Consider the following 14223-nt stretch of genomic DNA (forward strand, 5'->3'; position numbering starts at 1 on the left):
CACAGGAGCACAGGAAGGCTATAGATCAGACAGCACTGACTAGTACAGCTGTTAAGTAAGTAGCCCAATTGGCACCAGTATCAGCAGTGGGTGCACGCATGCATGTGCCCACGTCTATTCACAGGAAAACAAGCACCTGCAGGCCCATGCCTTTGCATCTGTATTGTGCTTCAGAGCTTCATTTGTACTATGGACGGCACTTCACTGACAGGGTGGCTCAACATCATATATTTTTAATGGCAGTCTGCAGTGGCCAAAAGAGATGCCCAAGGTGTGTTACACGCTGCCCCAAACCATTAGAAGTATAGCTGGCATGACCAGATGGACCGAGGAGCTCACATGTGGGTGTGGCACCATCCAATCATGTGATGCCTGTTCATTAGAAAGTGAGTGAAAAGCAGGCGGTGGAGGTGGGGGAAGGTGATTAAATATCAAATTTGGAGGTGATCTTACCACCCATAGAGAGGCATACTAGTCATTACATGTCTTGTGCTTTACATGTGATTAGGGACTAATTTAGCTCAAAGATGAGGTTAAGCTAATACAGCTACAGCTGCATCATTCATAAGTACTGAAATCATAACAAGTACAAGTACTGTGGATCATAGCACAAGTGTAGCACTATCTCCGCAAGGGTTGCCGGTAACTGGCTCCCCTATTACTGCCACAAAAGATGATCAGGCGCCTGCTAAAGAGTAACAGATAATGTTGAAGAACAACAACTAATGTCAGCCCCGTGGATCGTAGCTGCTGAGAAAATACTCCTGGGAGGAAGTAACGAAACAAACAGCATAAAAATTCCTGAAAGTGCTTGGATCCAGGATATGATGTCTCAAGTAAAAGTAAACAGTTAGCTACTGTTGTTTGGTTGTATACCTCTGACACTTGATTTGGGCCAAGCTTCTTATCATGTTCTCCTTTTTAATAAACAGTGCGCTTATTTAAGGGAAGTTGGTGTGTCTTCAAGTTATATATCATCATTACACCAAACCTTACTTGAGACATCATATCCTGGATCCAAGCGATTTCATGATTTTTTTTTGTTGCTTGTTCCCCTATTTCTGCGCAGCCAGGCAACATGCATTTTTCACTTGCACCCATATACAAGAAGTCAGTCCATTGGCTTTGTTTTTGTTTTATTAGGGATAACAACTTGGATAGGGAAGAGGAATTTATGGGATGCCCAACTTGACTTGAAGAACACAGATGAGAACAACTTTCTTCCTATATACAGAGATAAGATCCTGGACTGTTCTCCTGGACACACTCAGTCAGTCTCACTCAGGATCAGTAGCAAAAGTCCCTTACGGACTAGGAGCTCCTAGTCCTCCTTGGGAAATAGCACAAAAAAGTTGCAAAACTGCATGCAGGAGTATCTCCTCTCCTATTGTAAAACTGCTCCCAGCTCCACTGCTCGCAGGCACTACCAGCCCTCCTGGCTGCTGTTCTGAAGATCTTCCAGGGCAAGGGATAAAGGGGTTAAGCACAGCACTGTCCCTTGAAATATGTGGTCTGGTAAGTAGGATAATTACCTTCATTTCACTTGGTCTGTTACCTTCAGTTCACCTTTATCCTGGCTTTATTGATCTTTTCAACAGAGCGAGCCATACGCCACTCAGACCTGGCAACTATATAGGACCACACAAATAACCCGACCCAACAGATAGCAAACCTTATACGTTACAATAAATGAGGGCGCACATATTACCAAAACCTGGCTGATTTCCACCACCCAAAGCGCTGAACGACCTGGTCATTAAGTCCTCATTAAACCGCTTCCATTGCTGCCCCAATCTGAAAATAATGAGAAGATTAGTTGTCTGCACTCCAACCAGCAGACAACAGGCATGAAACTCAAATGAAACTGGGCATCGAGCGTCTGTCACAGATAATAATCCTGATCCCATAATCCTGCATAGCCTACCTGGCAAGAAAATCTTTGCAACATCTCTGTGACCTGACAACTTAAACATGAAAGCCAGACTGGCCAACTGCTGAGACATAGCAAAGACAGACACACCTCGTTCAAAATTCCTGCCGATCAGATAAAGAAACACATGTACATCATCGTCCTCACAAGAACACACCCCATCTTCATTCACCAGATTCCTGCCGCACTCTGCAGTATGAGGACCAAGCTGACTCATATACTAAATGATGAATTGAGAACTTGGAAGCGGCAATGCGATGCTCCACAGATGCTTGGGGCATAGAATTACACACTGCTCCACTTCCAGTGCCAACTAACGGAATCTGTCCCACTGGAAATGAGACAAAGCATCAGCCACTGAGTTATCAACTCCTGCAATGTGCATAATTCCATGCATAGTATAATGGGAAAACAGTTCCCGAACGGCCAAATTACCAACTAAAGTAACCTCCCCCCATTCCACTGGCCAACCAACACTCAGCACTTTAATGACCCTGACAGGTTCCATAACGAGCAGAGCCTGCCATGTCAGTGAACAGTTCTAGTTCAAAATTGGAAATCACCTGCTCCAGCCAAAGAGAGATCATTGTAAGAAACTAGAAATTAATCCCACACTCGCAAGTCCTCACGCTGATCCTGCCCCAGCTGAATATAAGGATGTGGTGCCTTAATGCCAGCTGCGGCAGCTGTCGCAGCCACCAGGCTACAAAAAGCGTGGCCCATGGGCATACTGCAACAAGCAAAATTCAACTTGCCCAAGAGAGTTTGCAAAGCACAAAGTTGAATTTTTTTGCATTGCCTGGTGGCAGAAACCATCTTCTTGAGATCTTCAGGTTTGTCCAAAGGCAAATGACATTCCATCGCCACGGTGTCAATGACAATACCCAGAAACCACAACTCAGTGGCCGGGTCCTCCGTCTTGTCAGGGGCCAATGGCACACCAAAAAACTGGAAAGCATGTTGGACCATGGCCAAAAGAGGCATAGATTAGGCCTGGAAGCATCCCGAACCACCCATTTTAAAAAGAAACTAAACATTTCAAACAACAAGCAAGAAATGGCACAGCCCATTGATAAACACCTATCAAAAAAATCTGCCCTTGCCATTTTCTCCCCAACAGATGGCAACAACTAGGATGTACCGGCAACAAACGAAAATCCACCTCAATATTAGTCTTAGCCAACAACATACCTTTACCATACCTAGGAGCCCACGACACTGCCATATAAAAAGAAATATAGGACACCATGCAAAGCTTCGGATCAATGGCATCATTCACTGAACCCCCTTTAGAATGCGACAAGTGATGAATGAGGCGTAACTTATTTGGTTCTTTTTTGGGGATAATACCCAATGGGAAAAATTAGCGGTGAATCAAAAGGGCCAGCAATGCGACCCAAAGCAACTACTTAGTTTTCCGGAAAGCGACAACTGGATGTAAACGAGATGACGGCAAGCTATCTGCCATAGGAGGAACAACCAGCAACTGGCAGAGTATCAGAAAACTCCACGAGAAACCCAGCTGCAACACATGAGCTGCTTGCCTATTAGAATAACTCTTTAGGAAAGGTGCCATCTTTTCTACCTTCACCGGCGTCTTTCCTCTTTTCAGCGTCACCTCCTTTTCCTTGTTTGAAGCATCTGGACAGTGCATGCGGTGCCAAATTTGCAAAATCTGGCATTGAATTGCCAACATAACCCCCTGCGATTTGCGTCCATTTGTGAAGTGGCTGTCGCATCCTCGGCCCCAACCCTGAAAGGTAGGAACCAAACTTTGTGGAGATGACATCAGTTAATCCAGAGAATGATGTTTTTGTGGTCCACCATAAAGAGGTCCGGACTGCCTTGCACTGACGAAAATGCTCGTCATAGCGAAACCAAGAAACCCCACCATAAACTCGCTGGGCTTCGCTAATAGAGTCCAGATAACGCAATAAAAAAGGGGGAGCAATTCTCAGGGGCCTTTTCCCCAATAACACTAGCTAAAATTGCATACACCTGCAACCGATTTGAGAAGGTACGGGGAATCAACTGATACCGCCGTTTTCTTCTTCCTTCTTACTTTCATCTAGTCTAACTTTAAAGTTAAATTTCTCCAATGGCAACAAAGAAGACATTTCCACATACTCACCCTTCCATATACTCTCCTTCATTTTTTGCAGCATTTGCCAGATGTACCCCATCAACCCCCGGCCACTCCTTTGTTAGCCGCTTTGCCAAAGCCTTACTGGTTGTTGTTACCACAGACACCACCAGCCATTGACCGGAGGAATCTGGTGGTCCCGCACCCGCACCAAGAGGGCGAGCTGAGGCCTCAGATGGAACCCTGACCGCCTGACCACTGACACCGGAGGTGGCAGCTTGTGCTGTGGACCCCGCAGCTACCAGAGAGGAAGAAGCTCCAGACGTCACCCCAGCTTCACAGCATGCCAGCAACTCCCCAAGACCTGCTACCAGGATGTGTATGACACCATACACGCCAGGGGCCCCACCAAAGAAGGGACTGAGGACCCAGCACTGCCCCCCAAAACTCCAGCCACCCCCTCATTGTCCCGAACCCTGCTGAGCTTTCAACTAAGCCCCTTGGAGCCCCCTTGAACAGAGAGAGAATAAGAACAAGAAAGAGGGCATGAAACAAAAGGCTCTCCTGGCTGCCTCTGTCCCTCAGGATATCCAGCCACAGATCCCCATGCAGCGTGAGGGAGTTCACCATCTTCAGAGCCGCTGAGCACCCCTTCAGACTGGCTCTGTTCACCTAGCCGTGCTGTCGCTCTCTCCCCTCAGCAGACTCCAGCGTGCGGTTGCTGGGCCCAGAGCCCGGTGGGCGTCTGCTGATGATGTCAGCAGCCACCGCCTCACCGGAACCCCCAGCGATCCCTCTCCCACTCCCACGCTGGGCTCTGTGAGAGATATAGGAAGCCTCAAAAGCTGACACCCGGCTCCTTCCATCTGTGGTGCACTCTCTGCGATGCCAGGACACAGGGGAAAGCTGCCACCTGTGTCTTCTGTCACTGGGGGCCCTGACCAATCCCGGAAACCTGGTCGGCACCTGCAGCACTGCCACTGCTACGCCGGGCCCGACTCACACACCAGGGGAAGCAGGTGTGCGCTTGGCTGGTGGGGTCAGAGAGTCCCTTGAGAGGCTTCCAGAATGGCACTGAGCCTGAGATGTCACCTCAAGAATGAATCGCTCAGAATGCCTAGACCTCCTAGCACGTGGGTGACTAGGAGAGGCCCAGGAAAGACCTGCCTGGGCTCCTGCAATAAGTCTGATAGTTTGTCTTGTAACCACCCAGGGCCTCTGGCCACAGCTGTAGCTCTAAGCTGGCACAGCATGTTGTCCAAGTCTCCCACCTTTTGTTCTTCCTACAGATGAAGTCCAGGAACAAAGAAGAAAACCATCTGATTCTGTGATGAGCTATGACTGAGCTTTGACACGATCCCCCCTCCTCATAACCCATAACCCATTACAAGACACACCCATCATGCATCATTCTAAAACACCCACTAATACGCCGCCTCTTCTGCAGCCCCCCCCCCGATAAAGCAGAACTTGCACCACACAAAGTATTGGTTGCTTATCTGTTACAGAGTCACTCTTGCCCCATAACTGCATCTCCCCCCAGAAAGTTAAGTATACAGCTTCATCCTGCTTATTATGCCTTCATTTTATTTTAGCTTGATCCTGCATTTGCTAGGTTTGTTGTGTCCCTCTAACACTTGTGCCTGTTTCTTCCCTTCTTTCTACTTCTACATTCACTATAGGCAGTCCTGTCACAATGTAATATATCAGGGCTAGATTTGTTGTATTAATTACATTTTGGTATACACATTTAGTTTGATTTTCTGTGCCTGTTTTTCAGTTTTCAGCATATAATATGCCGTGTTGTTATTTTTGTGTCCCCTGGGACGTGCATCCAGCGCAATCATAGTGGCTCTTTACCATGTGATCAGCTGATCACATGTACTTGCTGAGTATCGGCAGCCCTTTCCTCCCATGTAGTGATGAGCTTCGAGTTCGAGTCAAACTCATGTTCGACTCGAATATCGGCTGTTCGCCAGTTCGCCAAACAGCGAACAATTTGGGGTGTTCGCGGCAAATTCGAATGCCGCGGAACACCCTTTAAAAGTCTATGGGAGAAATCAAAAGTGCAAATTTTAAAGGCTTGTATGCATGGTATTGTCATAAAAAGTGTTTGGGGACCTGGGTCCTGCCCCAGGGGACATGGATCAATGCAAAAAAAAGTTTTAAAAACTGAAGTTTTTTCGGGAGCAGTGATTTTAATAATGCTTAAAGTGAAACAATAAAAGTGTAATATCCCTTTAAATTTCATACCTGGGGAGTGTCTATAGTATGCCTGTAAAGGAGCGCATGTTTCCCTGTGTTTAGAACAGTCCGACAGCAAAATGACGTTTCAAAGGAAAAAAAGTCATTTAAAACTGCTCGTGGCTATTAATGAATTGCCGGTCCGACAATACACATAAAAGTTCATTGATAAAAACGACATGAGAATTCCCCACAGGGGAACCCCGAACCAAAATTAAAAAAAAAAATTACGTGGGGGTCCCCCTAAATTCTTCAGGTCTGGTATGGATATTAAGGGGAATCCCGGCCAAAATTTAAAAAAAATGGCGTGGGGTCCCCCTTTAAAATCTATACCAGACCCTTCAGGTCTGGTATGGATTTTAAGGGGAACCCCATGCCAAAATTTAAAAAAAAAATGGCGTGGGGTCCCCCCAAAAATCCATACCAGACCCTTATCCGAGCACGCAACCTGGCAGGCCGCAGGAAAAGAGGGGGGGACGAGAGAGCGCCCCCCCTCCTGAACCGTACCAGGCCACATGCCCTCAACATTGGGAGGGTGCTTTGGGGTAGCCCCCCAAAACACCTTGTCCCCATGTTGATGAGGACAAGGGCCTCATCCCCACAACCCTAGCCGGTGGTTGTGTGGGTCTGCGGGCGGGGGGCTTATCGGGATCTGGAAGCCCCCTTTAACAAGGGGACCCCCAGATCCCGTCCCTCTCCCCTGTGTGAAATGGTAAGGGGGTACAAAAGTACCCCTACCATTTCACTAAAAAACTGTCAAAAATGACAAGAGACAGTTTTTGACAATTCCTTTATTTAAATTCTTCTTCTTTCTTCTATCTTCTATCTTCCTTCAGTTTCTTCTTCCATCTTCTTTTTCTTCTGGTTCTTCTGGTTCTTCCTCCGGTGTTCTCGTCCGGCATCTTCCTCCGCGGCATCGGCGTCTTCTTCCCTTCTTCTCCTCGGGCCGCTCCGCATCCATGATGGCATGGAGGGAGGCTCCCGCTGTGTGACGCTTCTCTCTTCATCTTCTTCTCTTCATCTTCTTCTCTTCATCTTCTTGTTTTCTTCTTATTTTCGGGCCGCTCCACATCCATGATGGCATGGAGGGAGGCTCCCGCTGTGTGACGCTTCTCCTCTTCTTAAATAACGGGGGGGCGGAGCCACCCGGTGACCCCACCCCCCTCTGACGCACGGGGACTTGACGGGGAATGCCACAGGGAAGTCCCCGTGCGTCAGAGGGGGCGGGGTCACCAGGTGGCCCCACCCCCATTATTTAAGAACCGTCAGAAGAGGAGAAGCGTCACACAGCGGGAGCCTCCCTCCATGCCATCATGGATGCGGAGCGGCCCGAAAAGAAGATGAAGACAAGAAGATGAAGAGAAGAAGATGAAGAGAAGAAGATAAAGAGGAGAAGCATCATACAGTGGAAGCCTCCCTCCATGCCATCATGGATGTGGAGCGGCCCAAGGAGAAGAAGGGAAGAAGTTGCTGATGCCGCGGAGGAAGATGCCAGACGAGAACACCGGAGGAAGAACCAGAAGAAAAAGAATATGGAGGAAGAAACCAAAGGCAGATAGAAGATAGAAGAAAGAAGAAAGACGAAAGAAGATAGAAGAAAGAAGAAGCATTTAAATAAAGGAATTGTCAAAAACTGTCTCTTGTCATTTTTAACATTTTTGACACTTTTTTAGTCAAATGGTAGGGATACTTTTGTACCCCCTTACCATTTCACACAGGGGGGAGGGCCGAGATCTGGGGGTACCCTTGTTAAAGGGGGCTTCCAGATTCCGATAAGCCCCCCGCCCGCAGACCCCCACAACCACCGGCTAGGGTTGTGGGGATGAGGCCCTTGTCCTCATCAACATGGGGACAAGGTGTTTTGGGGGGCTACCCCAAAGCACCCTCCCAATGTTGAGGGCATGTGGCCTGGTACGGTTCAGGAGGGGGGGCGCTCTCTCTTCTTCCCCTCTTTTCCAGTGGCCTGCCAGGTTGCGTGCTCGGATAAGGGTCTGGTATGGATTTTTAGGGGGACCCCACGCCATTTTTTTTAAATTTTGGCGCGGGGTTCCCCTTAAAATCCATACCAGACCTGAAGGGTCTGGTATAGATTTTGAGGGGGGCCCCAAGCCTTTTTTTTTTAATTTTGGCCGGGCTTCCCCTTAATATCCATACCAGACCTGAAGGGCCTGGTATGGAATTTAGTGGGACACCCCACGTCATTTTTTTTTTAAATTTTGGTTCGGGGTTCCCCTGTGGGGAATTCCCATGCTGTTTTTATCAATGAACTTCTATGTGTATTGTTGGACCAGCAATTCATTAATAGCCGCGAGTAGTTTTAAATGACTTTTTTTCCTTTGAAATGTCATTTTGCTGTCAGACTGTTCTAAAAACGGGAAACATGCGCCCCTTTACAGGCATACTATAGACACCCCCCAGGTACAAAATTTAAAGGGATATTACACTTTTATTGTTTCACTTTAAGCATTATTAAAATCACTGCTCCCGAAAAAACGGCCGTTTTTAAAACTTTTTTTTGCATTGATCCATGTCCCCTGGGGCAGGACCCAGGTCCCCAAACACTTTTTATGACAATAACTTGCATATAAGCCTTTAAAATTAGCACTTTTGATTATTCATGTTCATGTCCCATAGACTTTAACGGTGTTCGCGTATTCGAACAAATTTTTTGCCTGTTCGCATGTTCTGGTGGGAACCGAACAGGGGGGGTGTTCGGCTCATCCCTACTCCCAAGCTGTGTCTGTGTGAGGAAAGGAGAGGCAACAATGTCAGTAAATTGTTTACACTGATAATTCGTGCCCTGATCATCAATGCTGCCTATCAGTGCTCATCAATGCCATCCATCAGTTCCCATTAATTCCGCCTATCAGTGCCAACTATCATTGCTTATCAATGCTGCCTATCAGTGCCCATCAGTGCTCATCAATGCCCCCTATCAGTGCCCATCGGTGCCACCTAAATGGTGTCTATCAGTGCCACCTATCAGTGCTCAATGCCCATCAGTGCCGCTTATCAGTGTTCATCAATGCCGCCTATCAGTACCTCCTATCAGTGCTCAATGCTGCCTAACAGTGTCACCTATCAGTGCTCATCAATGCCGCCTATCAGTGCCACCTATCATTGCTCATCAATGCCGCTTACCAGTGCAGCTTATCAGTGCTGCCTATCAGTGCCCATCAGTGCCGCCTATCAGTGCTCATCAATGGCTCCTATCAGTGCCTCCTCATCAGTGGCCACCAATGCTGCCTATAAGTGCTTAAAGCCCATCAGTGCCACCTATCATTACTCATCAATGCCCCCTATCAGTGCCACCTATTATTGCCACCTACCAGTGCAGCTTATCAGTGCTGTCTATCAGTGCCGCCTATCAGTGTTCATCAATGCCACCTATAAGTGCCCCCTTATCAGTGCAGCCTATCAGTGGCCATCAATGCTGCCTATCAGTGGTCAATGCCCATCAGTGCCACCTATCAGTGCTCATCGATGCATCCTATCAGTGCCCATCAGTGCTGCCTATCAGTGCCCATCAGTGCCATCTATCAGTGCTCATCAATCCCACCTATTAGTGCCCATCAGTGCCACCTATCTGTGCTCATAAGTGCTGCCTATCAGTGACCATCAGTGCCACCTATCAGTGCTCATCAATCCCACCTATCAGTGCCACCTATCAGTGCTCATCAATCCCACCTATCAGTGCCCATCAGTGCTGCCTATCAGTGCCCAGCAGTGCCACCTATCAGTGCTCATTAATCCCACATATCAGTGCCCATCAGTGCCACCTATCAGTGCTCATAAGTGCTGCCTATCAGTGCCCATCTGTGCCACCTATCAGTGCTCATCAATCCCATCTATCAGTGCCCATTGGGGATGAGCCGAACACCCCCTGGTTCGGTTCGCAGCAGAACATGCGAACAGGTAAAACATTTGTGCGAACACGCAAACAGCGTTAAAGTCTATGGAACACGAACATGAAAAATCAAAAATGCTCATTTTAAAGGCTTATATGCAAGTTATTGCCATAAAAAGTGTTTGGAGACCCGAGTCCTGCCCCAGGGGACATGTATCAATGCAAAAAAATGTTTCAAAAAATTTTATTAATTCTTAATGTAAAACAATAAAAATGAAATATTCCTTTAAATATTGTGGCGGGGGGGGGGTCCCTTTAGTCTGCCTGTAAAGTAGTGCATCTTTCCCATGTTCATAACAGTCCCGCAGCAAAATTACATTTCTAAAACAGAAAAGCCCTTTCCTCCCAAGCTGTGTTAGGAAAGGAGAGGCAACAATGTCAGTAAATTGTTTACACTGATCATTAGGGCTCTGATCATCAAGGCTGCCTCTCAGTGCTCATCAATGCCACCTATCAGTGCCCATCAATTCCGCCTATCAGTGACAACTATCATCGCTTATCAATGCTGCCTATCAGTGCCCATCAGTGCTCATCAATGCCACCTATAAGTGTCCATCGGTGCCACCTCAATGGTGTCTATCAGTGCCACCTATCAGTGCTGCCTATCAGTGCTCAATGCCCATCAGTGCCGCCTATCAGTGTTCATCAATGCCACCTATCAGTGCCTCCTATCAGTGCTCAATGCTGCCTATCAGTGCCACCTATCAGTGCTCATCAATGCCGCCCATCAGTGTCACCTATCAGTGGTCATTAATGCCGCCTATCAGTGCCACCTATTATTGCTCATCAATGCCGCCTACCAGTGCTGCCTATCAGTGCTCATGAATGCCACCTATCAGTGCCACCTATCATTGCTCATCAATGCTATCAGTGCCCATCAGTGCCACCTATCAGTGCTCATCAATCTCACCTGTCAGTGCCCATCGGTGCCACCTATCAGTGCTCATCAATCTCACCTGTCAGTGCCCATTAGGGATGAGCCGAACAACTCCTGGTTCGGTTCACAGCAGAACATGCGAACAGGCAAAAAATTTGTGCGAACACAATGGGACACAAACATGAAAAATCAAAAGTGCTCATTTTAAAGGCTTGTATGCAAATTGCCATAAAAAGTGTATGGGGACCCTGGGTATTGCCCCAGAGGACATGTATCAATGCAAAAATGTGTGTTTTTCGGGAGCAGTAATTTTAATAATGCTTAAAGTGAAACAATAAAAATGAAATATTTCATTAAATATCATGCCGGGGGGGGGGGGTGTCCCCTTAGTCTGAATGTAAAGTAGTACATCTTTCCCATGTTCATAACAGTCCCGCAGCAAAATTAAATTTCTAAAGCAAAGAAAAGCAATTTAAAATTGCTTGCGGCTGTAATGTATTGCCGACTCCCAGCAATATACATACAAAATATGTCCATTACCATTCGGGTCTGGTATGGATATTAAGGGGAACCCCACGCCAAAATTTAAAAAAAAATGGCGTGGGGGTCTCCCAGGCACTATATACTCTGAACTGCAGTATTTATACTATACGGACTGCACTATATACTTGTTGGGCGCAGGAACAGTTAAATATTATATCAAAAATTGTAATTACATGCCCCTGTTAAACAGGGGCAGAAAAATTTGGCCTTGGGTGGTGGTGCCACAACACTATAACCCCTCACAGTTACTCTTGTTGGGCGTAGGAATGGGCCCTGCTGTTGAATATTATATCAAAAATTGTAATTACATGCCCCTGTTAAACAGGGGCAGAAAAATTGGGCCTTGGGTGGTGATGGTGCCCTAAACCAAAAATATTGTTGGAAGCTAGCATCATCAAGATTCAGGAGGAATAGGATAGGCAGCATAGGCAGTCTTCAAGGGATCCCAGATCCATAGCAAATTCAATAAGTTACATCAGCCTCAGGTGCTTGATAGCTGCTGATCCAGGACTGATTCATTTTTATAAATGTGATACCAACAAGACCTGGGGAATGCCCAGGAGAAAATCCAAGCCTACTAACCACCAGCTCGCAGGCAACCAATTGACCTGTCTAACAGTATGCATTAAAAACAGGGGTTTAGTCCGCACGCATTTGCAAACGCATGCGTAAGTCACAGAGCCACGTCACGGCACCCTGATATCTGTGGTCCTAACACAAAAATTTGAGTGTCTCCACAGTGGAGGCACATGCATTCTGATGGATAAGTGAGGGCAGGTAAACTGAAGGGAGCCAACCCCTTTTTAAAGGTACAGGAGCACACCAAACACCCAACAGGTAGCACAATGGCTGCAAAGGTGTTGGTGCGTTGCTGGACCAATACACACACACCAACGTGATCACAAAAAACTTGCCACACCCTCATTTATAGCTGGCTATCACAGTAAGTGGCATTGGAAGGCTACAAACAGATACCAACAAAACCTGGAGAATGCCCAGGAAAAAATCCAAGCCTACTTACCACCAGCTCGCAGACAACCAATTGACCTATCTAACAGTATGCGTTAAAAACAGGGGTTTAGTCCGCATGCATTTGCAAATGCATGCGTAAGCCACAGAGCCACCTCACGGGACCCTGATATCTGTGGTCCTAACACTAAAATTTGAGCGTCTCCACAGTGGAGGCACATGCATTCTGATGGATAAGTGAGGGCATGTTGGCTGAATGTGAGGCTATCAATGGAGTCTGTGGACAGGCGCACTCTTTGATTCATTACAAACCCCCCAGCAGCACTGAATGTGTGTTCAGAAAGCACACTGGATGCAGGACAGGCCAGTAGCTTGACTGCATATTGAACAAGTTCTGGCCAGTGGTCCATCCTCAAGACCCAGTAACCCAGTGGATGCTCTGTTGGAAAGGTCTCTCCTGTCCCTAGATATTCCTGCACCATATAATGCAGACGTTGGCAATGGTTGCTTGAACCTATCAGACCTTGGCGCTGAGGACTGAAAAATAGTTTAAAGGCATCAGTCAGCCGGCCATCTTCTCCATCGCTCTTCCTCTGACCGAATGAAGCCTCAGAAAAATGTTGTCTAGCACCAGGAAATGGTATTCCCAGGGTCTGGAAATGCGTTACACAAACTTTTCTTCAAGGCCTCCTGAAAATGTTTCATCCTTTGCTCCCACTGCGAAGGAAGAATGAGTTCTGCAACTTTATCCTTGTAACGTAGATCAAGAAGGGTTACCAGCCAGTAATGATCCCTCTCCTTAATACCACGAATCCTAGGGTCCTTTCACAGGCTTTGCAGAATCAGGGAGGCCATGCAGTGTAAGTTTGCAGAGGCATTCGTTCTAAGTCCTCTGGGTCAATAAGGATCACATTATTTGTAACTACCTTCTCCCAGCCACGTACAACTCCTTGGGTTTCTGGGAACTGAAAACCATCCCTTGAAGACTGCTGCGTGTTATCCTGTACATCAATGCTGACACAATCCTCCTCCTTCTCTTCTTCCTGTGTGTTTGGTGGCCCCGCAGGAATGCTATCTGGATAAAGGGGGCCTTGAGAGGAAAGGAAGTCCTCCTCTTCCTCCCGCTGTTCTGCCTCAAGTGCCCAGTCCATGATTCCACGAAGCGTGTGCTCCAGCAGGAAGACTAGAGGGACAGTGTCACTGATGCATGCATTGTCGCTGCTCATCATCCTTGTGGCCTCCTAAAATAGTGACAGAACAGTGCATGCATCCTTGATCAGTAGCCACTGGGGTGGCAAAACAAAGCCAAGCTCCCCTGACCCTGTCCTGGTGCCATTCACGCACAGGTACTCATTGATGGTCCTCTGTGGTGTGTGCAGCCGCTGCAGCATTGCCAACATTGAGTTCCACCTGGTGGGCATGTCACAAATGAGGCGGTTGGTGGGCAGGTTGCATTCCCTTTGAATGTCAGCCAGCCAAGCACTGGCATTGTATGACCAGCGGAAATGACCACAGACTTTTCTGGCCTGCCTCAGGAGATCTTGTAAGCCTGGGTATCTGGTTAAGAAACGCTGCACCACCAAATTTAGGATGCGTGCCAAACATGGAACATGGGTCAAGTGTCCCTGTCAATGGGCGGAGAGAAGGTTAGTGCCATTGTCGCATACAAC

At 47.4% G+C, this 14223-nt stretch overlaps 1 protein-coding gene across 3 annotated transcripts in view; it reads left to right on the forward strand.

Moving 5' to 3' along the window:
- Positions 1–14223, forward strand: part of NALCN (sodium leak channel, non-selective) — a 948399-nt gene that overhangs the window by 614014 nt on the left and 320162 nt on the right. The gene's annotated exons all lie outside the window — the stretch shown is intronic.

Source organism: Aquarana catesbeiana, linkage group LG02 (genome assembly GCF_042186555.1).
Source record: "Aquarana catesbeiana isolate 2022-GZ linkage group LG02, ASM4218655v1, whole genome shotgun sequence".
Lineage (NCBI taxonomy): Eukaryota > Metazoa > Chordata > Amphibia > Anura > Ranidae > Aquarana > Aquarana catesbeiana.